This window comes from Phyllostomus discolor, chromosome 12 (assembly GCF_004126475.2).
Source record: "Phyllostomus discolor isolate MPI-MPIP mPhyDis1 chromosome 12, mPhyDis1.pri.v3, whole genome shotgun sequence".
Classification (NCBI taxonomy): domain Eukaryota; kingdom Metazoa; phylum Chordata; class Mammalia; order Chiroptera; family Phyllostomidae; genus Phyllostomus; species Phyllostomus discolor.
Window position 1 is genome coordinate 52,000,281 of NC_040914.2, and position 10,098 is coordinate 52,010,378.

Genomic DNA, 10,098 nt, shown 5'->3' on the forward strand with positions numbered 1-10,098 from the left:
CAGGGCTTTTGCTGCTACAACTACTGTGTGACACTCTCTTCGCTGGGGTGACTGAACTATACCTAGGAGATTAGTCAGGGTCTTTGAGAAATCATTCCATCGTGCTACGGTAAGCCCTGCCTGAAAATAAAGTTAACAGAGAAGAAAGCAAACCTGAGAGCAAACCTGGGACATCCTAGATACAGCCATGCCTGAAGACAGATATCCCCGACTTCTTCAACAACACAATCCCATCACAAATGTACTGGCTGCGAACTTAATATACATGGCAGCTACATTATCGATATTTTTGACCACTTTTTAAATATAGACCAGAAGTCAGCAGCTTCTCTATAAAATAGAGCCAGATAACAAATATTTTTGGCTTGCAGAATATACAGTCTCTGAAGGAACTGCGTGGAGGAATACCCTCTGCTCTTGTAGCACAGAGGAGTGCCACAAGATCGCTTTACATCGACAGCACGTAAACAAACGGGCATGGCTGTGTTCCAATAAACAGTAACTAAAATAGGCATCCAATCCGCAGGCTACGGTTTGCCAACCTTGGTCTAGATAATCAACAAAGCCCTGGTTTGTAGTGCTTGCCAATTCCTACAGTGTAGAGACCCCCACCACGGCCGATGTCATAATGTCAGCGAATGCAGAGCTGGAAAAAGATAAACCCCCACACCTCCACCCGTCGCTGTTACACAGTCTACTTCTGCTACAGGCACACAGTGGAGATCACTTCAGGTATCCAGATAATAGTAAATGTAGCACACTCATTAGGAAGCGGAGAGTTTCAAGTGTTGATCTGCTTTGTCTTTTTTTTTAAAAGATTTTCATTTATTTATTTTTGTTTAGAGAGGGAAGGGAGAGAGAGAGAGAGAAACATCAATGTGCAGTTACTGGAGGCTGTGGCCTGCAACCCAGGCATGCGCCCTGACTGGGAATTGAACCTGCGATGCTTTGGTTTGCAGCCCGCACTCAATCCACTGAGCTACGCCAGCCAGGGCTGATCTCCTTTGCCTTGATATCGTTTCTCTAACCGTCAGTCGATAAAGTTCACTTTGTAATAATAGCTTAACCCCGTTGAAGTCCTCGTCTAACCCAGTTTAAAAACCTGTGGAAGATGGAGCGGGTGGCTCTGGAAGGGCCAGGCGGGCTGGTTCCCAGGCACCTCGGAAGCCTCTGGTACCGGGAAATAGTTCAAAAGTGAAACAGGCAAACCAGGATCCAGAGATATCACAACGGTAGATCAAAGTTTGAGAAGGGATTAAGGGCATCTTTAGGAATTGCAGTTTAAAATTCCAATGTCTTAGGCAAGTCCTTTTTGAAATGGTAATGCCTTGTACCTGAGCAGAAAAGACAATTAAGATAATGTGTTAATTTTCCCCTCGAATCTGACAGTAATATTTTGATCCTGTTCATTATCGGGAGAGTAGAAAATGTGTGTGACGGGACGGGGCTGTGCAGAGCAGACACGCTCGCTGCCTGGCTAAGTAGACACACTTATCCTATAATTAGCTGCTTGGAATGCAATCTCCATTCCTTCCTAAATACACCCACTAAAGCATAAACCAACGTGGCTTTTCAGGACCGCGCCGATCTGGTTTCCCCGCTGGGAAGGCAGCCAATGGTTATTTACTAAAACATAGCCTCCTTTCAAAACGATCAGAAAACAGCAGTCCGTGCGCTAACGATTCCTGGCAGGTGAGGGCTCACCGATGCCTTGGGAACCCCAGGAGACCGCATCCTTACGGTCCCAGCAGCCTGCCTTCTCCGAGGGGTGAGCTCACCGATGACCCTCACGGAGCACTTTCATGAGGGTTACAGGGGCATCTTCGTGGCGGGCAAGTCAGCCTGAAGGGGGAGAAGGGCAGGCCCAACATCATGGTCACAAACTGGCAAAAAGGGCTTTCTCGGTCAATACGGTTCAGGCCTTATTTTCTCCTGCATGGAAACTGTGGCCGGTGTAGTCACACATTTCACATGATGTGTTATATTTACCTTCTCTAAGGAGGAGACTCCGCCACCTCTGCAGAGAAGCGTATAAGAGAGGGGAGCCCTGCGCCGGGGTGGTAGCCTGTAGTCCGTGAGATGATCACAACCTGTACCTACCCGTGGTATCCGACATGCTCCGTAGAAGCTCAAAGCATGTCTGCCTTGCTTGCTCCTTGCCCGTGTCTGTGTGTCTGCTCTGCTCTGGCGCTCTAGTCAAGCGGGTTGGGGTAAAAATAACACCTGGCCGGCGGTCAGAACTTCCAGGTTGAGGTTCTAAGTCGCTCTGTGTCTAATCTTGGCACCTTGAACAAGGCATGTAAGTTCTCCGGCCTTCAGGTGTCCACCACATCTGTAAATACAGGCTCACTGGACCATCAAGGAAACGCTCTGTAAAACACTGTGCAAGGGAAGGAGCTGCTGCTTCTGCCTTCGGATCCCCACGCAGAGAGGCTGGTGCATAGCAGATGTGGACGGAGCTGCAGAATGAGTGAATGCAGGCAGGCACCCACCCCTTCGGTGAGTAACCTTCAGACTTCAGAAGAGGCCGTGAGCATAGACCATGAGATCATGCACTCGGGGGGTGGAGTCTGGCGGCCTGGGTTCGAGTCCCACCTCTGCTACTTACTCAGTGGCTGTGTGACCTTGGGTGAAAGGACCTAAGGTCTCGATGCCTCTGTCCCTCACCTGTAAAATGGGGAGGTGACAGTTCTTCACTGGATTGTTGTGAAGGCCAGTGAGTCATGTCAGTGAGTTTCTTAGAATAGCAGCTAGCAGAGAGTCAGAGCTAGGGAAGCAGTAACTCTTATTGCTGCCATCACGATGATAATTGACCGAATGTTACACTGCTTTCTGGGTGCCACAATCAGCCTTTAACATTTCGCAAACGTGTTTTTACTAGGAATTGCCCTCGTAGGAAAATGCAGTTTCTCCTTTACGTCCCAAGGGGAGGAGTCATAGTGTGTTGGAGGAACTCAAGGACAAGAACAGGGGAAGACAGGGGACGTGCAGGTGGGGCTGGGGAGGGGAGGGCTTCTCGGGCCCCCTTAAAACGGGGGGCTTCCTCCAAAGAGCAGGGAGAGCCCTGAACGGGTGCAGAGAGGGCAGAGGACGCCATGAGGCCCTTGGCTGCAGTGACTGCAAAGGCCAGGAGGGGCCGGAGAAGCGCCAGGTGGCCAGGCCGGGCTTGGGCAGCGGAGCCCACGAGGGATGGTGGAGGCGCGCGTCGAGATGAGGACTGGCTGCGTGGAGGGACTGGGGGCTGGTGCTCTGGCTGCCGGCCTGTCACAGGGTGGCGCCTCCCCTGGGACCCTCTGACCGTCAGCTCCCTCCTGTCCCCTCTCCTCCCTGGGGAGGCAGGGACCGGGCCTTCTAGCCCAGCGTCTGGCTTGGCCGCAAGGAGCTCCCCACCCAGAGGAGATAAAACACAGAAGCCACGCTGTGGGAGAAACTGCAAGGTCACGGCTGAAACGATCGCTCCGTGCCTGTCCGTCGAGTGTGTGAGGGCTGGGACTCCTCGGAGAAGAGACTCGGTGAAGGGGGGCTGGACTGGACACCGGAAGCACTTCGGGATCCTTCTAAGAGGCCATGCAATCCCCGGGGAGCAAACTGGAGTCCCAGAAGCCACATGCACTGTCCTCACCAATATAGTGATTTAAAAAAAATTAGATTCGAAAGGAATGCTCACTTCTAAAAACTAAAATTAAAAATTAGAAGATGTTGTATTACATTTGTTTAAAGATTTTATTTATTTATTTTCAGAGAAGGAAAGGAGGGAGAGAGAGAGAGAGAGAAACATCAATGTGCAGTTGCTGGGGGTCACGGCCTGCAACCCAGGCATGTGCCCTGACTGGGAATCGAACCTACGACACTTTGGTTCGCAGCCCAAGCTCAATCCACTGAGCTACGCCAGCCAGGTGTATTACATCTTTGAATTTCAAAATCCTTTTGAGGTGGGGAGAGCTGAGAGCTGTCTAGCAGCGTCTTCCCGGAGCCCAGAGTGTCCTCTGCCGTCCAGCTGACCGCACTCCCTGCTGCTCTCTATTGCCACCCACGTGGAGGTTGGGGTCGTTTGCTTTACGTCAACGCAGCTGTGCTGTTCTTCTCAGAGTGAAGAGGATTGGGACCTACTTCTCATTCCCTTATCTCCAGTTTTAGGGAGAAAATGAAAGCTAGACAGAAAGAGATGTTTCAGCAGAAGATAAAAGCAGGCAGGTTTCTATGGGAAAGTGAAGAGTATTTTGAAGTAGTATTTAATATGCAAGCAACATGTATCAGTTTGTTTGTTTGTTTGTTTGTTTGTTTCTGAACCCTGCACTCGGGGGTTGAGGCTGCCGATTGAATTCGACTCTCTCACCGTAGAGACACTCACACAGTGCCCAGAGCGCTGAGGGGACCCGCCAAAGATCACACAGGATTAGAAGCCAGGCAGGAGGAGGATGGGGAGCAGGAAAAGGACCCGGAGCTGGAAATAAATAACAGAAGGAGCACCGGGCAGAGGGGCTCAAGCGGAGGGGCAGTAAACGCTGGAAAGGAGGGTGCTGCAGGAGAGAGGTTTCTCCAAGGCCCCAAAACCAAGGTGCTCTCTGGGGAAAGTGGGACGAAGACTGTGGGGCGTGGTGAGCGCTGCTTTGGCAGCGGTGAGAGATCCAAGAGGCCCATTGAGGACGCCCCTGCAAGAACCACGATAAGAAACAGGAAAACCTGCCCCTAGTGGTAGTTACCGAAGCGGACCAGGTAAGTACACGGAGATGATGAGAAAATTCGGTATAGCCTGAGTCCCTCGGGCACGGCACAGGAAGCCCAGACCCTTTGCCTTTAGCCCTTTAGGGGGTCAGCTCTGTTCACCCTGGGACCCGACCTCCGCTAAGATTCCTCTTTCTTAGGACTTGGCCAAGCAGACTCCTGAAGGGATTCTTCAGAAACCTAAACACCGTATTCCTTTTCAAGCCGCTCGATGGTTGGAATTGCCTCTAATGTCATGCAAAACGTGGCTTTCTTCGCTCCCTGTTTGGGTTTTAGGCGGAGAGACGGTCCCAAGCCCTGGCCCGAAGGAAGCAGAGGAGAGGTTCCGTGGCGCCTACGTGTTCCAGCCGAGGCGCGACGTTTAAAATCGCAGTTTGATAGAAGCCCGAAGCACACACGCCGAGGGCAGCGAGCAGCAGGACTGACACTCTGAAGGCCGGGCCTGGGAGACGCATCCGCTCCCCCTGCTCCTGGCAGCATCATTCACAGGAGCCCAGAGACGGAGACGACCTAAGTGTCCACCCGTGGGCCAATAAAGAAAATGCAATATATATATAGTCATTTATGACATATGTACGATATTCGTATACATCTATGAATATTATCTGGCCTTAGAGAGGAAGGGAATCCTGCCATTTGTAACCTGAATGACATGATGCCGAGTGTGATAAGCCTGACACGGGATAGATGCTGCACAACCCCACTTCCACGAGGAATCGGAATAGTCAGACTCAGAGAGGCGGGGAGTGGGATGGTGGTCCCGGGGGCTGGAGGGAAGGGGGCGGGGGAAGCATTAGTGGAAGGGTAAGATGTTTAGGTTATCCAGGATGAGGAGGTCCGAGAAATCTCCCGTGCGGTACACCGCCTGTAGTTAACAATACCGTATTGTATACTTGCAAATCTGCTCCCTTGTGTTAAATGTGTCTACCAGTTAGAATTAGTACAACAATGAGTACTGATAGCAAGCGCAGGAGAGACCTTTTGGAGGTAACGGACATGTTTATGGATAAACTGCCCCGATGGGTTCATGACCATATACTGATCCCCAAACTCATCAAGCTGTATATATTAAATACGTTCAACTTTCTGTATGTCCGTTATACTTCCATTAAATGTTTTTAAATACATGCTTTCACAGGTCTTGCAATAACTAAAAAACAAACTGGTAAGACCCAGCGTCGGTGAGAATAATGGGAAACGGGACCTTTTCCTCCCCATTGCTGATGAGGCTGTCATTGGTGTGGTCGCCTTGCCGACCAAGTCAGCAGCACCCCGTAAAGCTGGCGGCGCCTAGCAGCCTAGGTCTGGGTGCCTGTCCCAGGGCGGCCCTGGCCCACGTGCACAGAGAGACATCCCCCCTCAATGTCTAGTGCAGCCCTGACCCTGACAGTGAGAAAGTAGCACTGGGACGTCTCCGAGTAGGGAGACAGTGCCATCCTGCCCCCCCCCCCCCCCCCGCAGCGGATGCAGGTCAGCTCCATCCGGTCAGGGTGGGGACAGCGGCTACCGCGGAGACAAATGGCAGCGAGATAGGCTGACACATCTTGTCTCTGTTGCTTGTATCAACTGGAAATCGTCACGCCTCTTACGGAGTACACGGGTCAGACCTCCCACTCTCGTGTTTCTACCAGCAAACACGACATCGAACTATTGCATTATCATCAAGCTCTTTCATCCTGCTAATGTTTTAAGATCTAAGGCTGTATTAAGGGACATTATTATTACAAAGTGGCGTTTGCTTAGCAGACCCAGATCCCAAAGAACATTTTGCCAGAGACTGTCACAAGTCCACACAGGGTATTAGGAGTGATGATAATCACAGCGCCGGGTTATCAAGAAATGGGTAAAACAAACAAAACCAAAGAAAGAAAGGGATCTGTCACTGTCAACAACTATCAAGAGAAAAAAAATTCAGCTCTTAAACCTCTAAGGTGTAGTTATCTTGAAATTGTACTCACGGGAAGCGTCTTATTCCCACTGAAGCCAGAGTAAGGAGGTCGTCCGTACACGTCCTCAAACAAATGTAGCACTGTCCATTGTTCCCCAGGCCTTCGCACGAGCGTGGTGACCGAGGGGGTGTGGGGTGCGGAAGGAAGTCTTCAGAGGTTGTGAAGTCTCAGGGAGGTTCTTGAATGACCCAACCAGGTGTTTTGAAGTCTGATACATCCTCAGCCCAAGCTGAAATTCATAAAGTCAAAAGCGAAGAGTGAACTTGATTCCCAAATGCCTTTTCTAGAAAATCTGTTTACAACAACTGACTTTCATTGGGTGGCAGAGGGCAGGGGGGTTAATTCCTACTCAGAAGAGATTATGTGGCCACTGAAACAATAGTTTGCATAATGAGGTCTGAAGGTGAAATGAAAGTTAAAGTTCAGGTAAGGCCTTAGTATTGGCTAAATGAAGAATCTACATTTCGGAGCCTATACAGAAATACGGTTCAGGGCCTGGGCCTAAAGCCAGACTGCTGTGTTGGAACCCTAACTCTGCCCCTTGCTTGCTGGGTGACCTTGGGGAAGCTGCTTGACCCCTCTGGCCCCTCAGTTCCCTCATCTGTAAAATGGGGATCAAAAATGATACCCACCTTCTTGGGGGAGCTTGTAATAACTGAGATAGTACAGTAAAGTGCCTAGAACAGTGACTAGAACAGAATAAATCATCAATAAATGTTATTTATTAGAAGTATCTTTTGAAATGTTAGCTGTATTATCTAGACAGTAAAACTATGGATATATCTGTGTCTTTTCCTTTTTATATTCACATGTTTAAAATGTTATTTGAAGGAGGAAATCCTGGGGGGAAATGTGGTTCCTTTCACTGGTTTGTTTATTTTGTGGATGGGGAGTGTTTGGATTTGGAGGGGTTTGAGACAATAACTGAAAACGTACAGACGGAGTCAAACAAAAGGTGCCAAGCTGTGTCCGCCCCAGCTCTGAGCGTGGGCTAGAAAGATGGTGCATCCCTGGCTGCTGTGGCTCAGAGTGTCGTCCCCCATAAGCCAAAAGGTCATGGGTTTGATTCCCGATCAGAGCACATGCCTGGATTTCGGGTTCAAGTTCAGTCCCAGCTGGGGTGCATGCCAGAGGCTAGCAATGATGTTTCTCTCTCATATCAATGTTTCTCTCTCTCTCTTCCTCTCTTCTTCCCTCTCTCTCTCCCCCACTTCCTCTCTCTTGCTCTCTAAAATCAGTAAGCATGTGCTCAGGTGGGGATTAAAAAAATAAAGAATCATACAAAGTCAAAGGATGCCAGGTTGGGGTCTGGGGACCCCAGTTACATCATGGCTTTATCACTAACTGGACGCATGACAGAGAGAGAGTCACTTCCACTCTCTGGGCCTCAGCCTCCTCACCCACAAAGTGAGTGGCTTGAGCTAAGTGGCCAGTAAGATTTCTTCAGGCTCTAAATGCTCATACGAAGCTGTAGTAGCTGACTGTTTCCCAGAGAGGCTTGACTCTGGACTTGACCATGAGCAGCACCGTGATTCTGATCCCGAGCTGGCCACACCCTGCCCACTCCAGCGCGGCCTTCCCACTTCCCGCGGCTGGTGTCCAGGGCCCCAGGCCTGGGGCATGAATGGATGGGTGCAAACCCACCACCGCTGTGGGAGAAAGAACTCCAAGCTCGGGACGAGGGGACTCCCGGTCAGGTCCAGTCCCCGGCCCACACAGAGCCCTGCCTATCTCGCTGGAGAGGAGGGCGGAGACCGCTTTACTCCCAGCAGAGCAGAAGAAACAAACATCCGAGAAGCCATGGCTCCTTATTTCTTGGGCCCGAGAGTCTGGGGTAGGAGAGCAACACAACAACAACCGCTAGTGTTTCCGTTCCGAGCAGACGGCGTGTGCCGGGAGCGCTGAAATAAAGATAGCGCGATTCGTTTATTATGCCTTCTCTTTAAAACCTGCATTAATTCTGATTTCTATTTAAATAAGAATGATTAAATTTTATCAGCCGAGATGGAAATATTGTGATAAGCGCTGGCTCGTGGCCAAACTAATCTCCCAAGCCCACGGCTCCCGGCCATTGTCTTGTGTGGATATTTGAATGGCAACGGGCTTTTATCAGTATTTCTAAAGGCACTCATTTCATTATGTGGTTGTAAGGGTTTTCAAAACCCCAAAGAATACCATCCATACATATTCATTTCTTGGATTAATTCAACGTGAACATCAGGAAATATTGTTATTTATAGGATGCTCGTATTTGTTTTTGCTTTTGAAAAAAAAAAAAAAAGAAGGAGGCATCCAATCCTTCCAATCCTGGCTGTAATTGTGTCTCCTAGATGTTCTGTTTAAGTAAAACTGTGAACAATGCAACGCACGAGGAGGTCAGGCTGGAATTTAGAATCACAGGGGTCAGAGGGGAAACTCAGACACTCCACAAGTCTTTAATAAAGACGCGTGCTTTGCAGCAAGAAAATGAAATCTCCAAAATAGGAAGTCTGTGCACATGCGTAGGCCTTGCCAATCAAATGTACATTTCACAGCCCCCAGAAGTGGGGAGGAAGCGAGTCGAGAAAGGCACGGTGTTCGTCTGAGCCTGATGTTCATCTTATAAAGTCGTAACCGACTCAACAGGGAGCTCCAGAGCAAAGCTTGGCCATGGATAGAGCTCTGCGTTGCACAAAAGTCCAAGGCCTGGGCAACTGAGGAAGAGCCCGGTCTTGGCTGAAAGCTGAGTTGGAATCTGAGGGCCAGCAGCTGGGCACTGTCAGGCAGCTGCCTGCCTCGCAGCTGAAGGGCAAGTTCTTTCTTGAAGAGAGATGTGAGCTCACAGCCGCCCCCACCGCCCCGCCACAGCATGTAGATTCATGTTTTGTATAATGCAGGCACTCATCAAATGCATCCACTCCATGCTTATCAAGTGCATACATTATTGATGCCTGTAGGAATATACATTATTTCTTTATGTAAGACAGTAGCCAACTGATGAGCTAGGTTCTCAGTCAACCAACAGGATGGTGTGATCACTTGAGGCATCCTGCAAAGCTGGGCTCTTTCCCACTTCCTCCAAATGAACTTGCCTTTGGACATGCAGCCTGTGTGGGCCAAGGCACCTCTGGATCTGGTGGGTCTTCCTGGCTCTCACATGCTGTCCACTGAGAACAGAACCACCCCTGCCTCCACGTGCTAGTGGTTGGAGTATGAATATGCATCCCACTTGTGGGAACTACTGCACACACCATTAAACCCCAGGGAAGCTTGTTTGGATGCATTTATTATTAAATCTACCCTTTCCCATCAGCTCTTCCTCACTAAAGTTTTGCTAAATAAATCTCCCCATGCCGTATCTCGGGGCATAGTCTTTTGTGAAGTGTAACGACATTGTAATAGCTTATGATGATCTGTTCCTGGACAGGAATAATGCTTTGGATCC